The sequence below is a fragment of the Heterocephalus glaber genome, unplaced genomic scaffold (genome assembly GCF_053883595.1).
Source record: "Heterocephalus glaber isolate CG9 unplaced genomic scaffold, H.glaber_assembly_v1.0 deba00000331, whole genome shotgun sequence".
Taxonomy (NCBI): Eukaryota; Metazoa; Chordata; class Mammalia; order Rodentia; family Bathyergidae; genus Heterocephalus; species Heterocephalus glaber.
Window position 1 is genome coordinate 67,222,773 of NW_028258142.1, and position 2,390 is coordinate 67,225,162.

Genomic DNA, 2,390 nt, shown 5'->3' on the forward strand with positions numbered 1-2,390 from the left:
TTCGGATACTGATTTTTGTAACTTCTGAGATTCATCTCTTGAGCTACTGCTTGCTCATCATACATACTGACAAAGGATTTCACCTACGTTAACAACTGGGTAGTTACACCTTGCACAGAAACGAGTTGCAATGGATCCTCTCAGAGCACAAACTGAACAGGACAAATAATCCCTGAATGTTAGCAGTGGGGACAGTCTTAGTACGTCACCCTGGTTTTATCGGGTCTCCATTCGCCAGTGACTCGAGCTGTCGCTGTGCCTCCTGGCCTCCTTCCCCAGGCCACCCTCTCTGTCCAGACTTCACATCCTGTCGTCACTGACTTTTTTTTTTTTGGTACCAGGGATTGAACCCAGGGCCTTGTGCTTGCGAGGCAGGTGGCGGAACCAATCACTGTGACTTCTATAGTTACTGATAGGTGCCTAAAGGGACAAGGCCTTCCAAATTTCTCATGGTGGGCAGCAGTAGTGACAGAGGGAGCTGGAATGGAGCCCCAAGGGACAGGAGCCCTGTTTTGGAGAAGGTGGTGGCTATGGCATCACGAATTAGACAGTGACCTGGTCACAGCTGTGCCACCTCCACACAGAGAACTCACATTTGTGCAGTGTCACAACAAAAACAATATAGTCAGACCTGGAATTCTAGACCCCCTACTAGAGATACATGTCTTTGGGCAGGAAAGGTTTCTGCAACTCCATTTCATTAAAATATAAATTAAGTGGAAGCCCTAGATTCCTTTCAAGTCTAAAATTCTATAATTATAGGTCACAAGATATTCACATCTGAAAATAGAGAACATAAACTCTAGTTTTGATCAAATGTGAACAATAATAAAATGGCCCCAAATACCACCACCTTTCAAAACACTAGACAACATGTTTGGGAGTAGTACACATCTAAATTCAGTAGGCTCAGAAATCTTTCATTTCATGAAAATGTTTGTGAACTGCTAGTTAATAGGTCCCTTCCCTTTCCTTCTAAAATCCATGACTAGGGCCAGGGATTTAGCTCAGTGGTTCCGCCGCCTGCCTCACAAGTGCAAGGTCCTGAGTTCAATCCCCAGTACCAAAAAAAAATAAATAAAATCCATGACCACTTCCATGCTCATGTCAAATGTCTAATGTACAAACAACTCTAAGACAAATGTAATAGACAATAAGCCAATCAAATCTAGAAGGGGCAGGGATTTAGCTCAGTGGTTCCACTGCCTGGCTCGCAAGCCTGAGTTAGATCCCTGGTACCAAAAAAAAAAAAATTCTAGAAGAAAATATCAAACATCCAATACCCATATTTAAATGCACTAATGATTGTAAGTGAATTTGTGCTTTAAGGGTGCCAGGCCATAAACATACGTTAAAGTTCTTCAAAATAGGATCCTGTCTTCTACCTTATGTTTGGCTATTTTAAATTTTTATTTATATGGTATAGCCTTTTGGTAATTTTACATGGTTGCTCAAATACCAAGTGCTGCAAAGTAATGCTTTCATTGGTACAAAGGTTAAATCTATGTCTAAAACAGGTCACCTAAGGTCTACATTTATCTACTTGAGTAAAAAGTGTGAAATTGTTACACTGCAGTCAGTGAAAGAATTACCAAATTGCAAACCACAGTACTAACCTTTGGGGGGAGGGGGGTTAGTCGGGCATGAAATCAGATGAATGAGCTTACTACTTTCTGATCATCAGATATATAGCACAGAGTACTACTTTTATGAACAATACTCTCTTCAAATACACAGCCTGTACTTTGGCTCAAGCGTGGTTAAGCAGTAGAAAAATGAGCCTCAAATGTTTGTACTTTCCAATACTGCCAGGTTACAAATGATTCTGCAGATCATATCTAAAGATGTACACCTAGCTAGCTACTAGAAAGACTCTGAAGTTAGTTGGAACTGAATGTTTTATTCAATAGGTTCATGCTTGAGTAATGAAATAAGTTTCTAATATTTTTCTACTAATCAAAGTGTGTTTATTCTGGTCCTTCTGGGAATTGAACCGAGGACCTTGACATGCTCTGCAAGCACTCTACCACTGAGCCACATCTTCTAAATCAATACATGTATATAAAATATGCATCACAGAGGATTGTATCTACAAATCATCAAAGCAAGAACACACTGGAGACATTATATAAAAATGTTTACATTTTAATAGAAAGAACTATGACGGCTAAACATACATGGTAAATTTAATTCTAAAAAGTTATTGTTAGTGGGGCCGGGGATTTAGCTCAGTGGTTTTGCCGCCTGCTGCGCAAGCGCAAGGACCCGAGTTCAATCCCCAGTACCAAAAACAAAAAAAGTTATTGTTAGCGGAATCCTAGTGATCACTCAGTGAAGTAGTCGTATGAAGTGAACCTCTTAAAGGGAAACAGTGATGCAAGACTACTGAA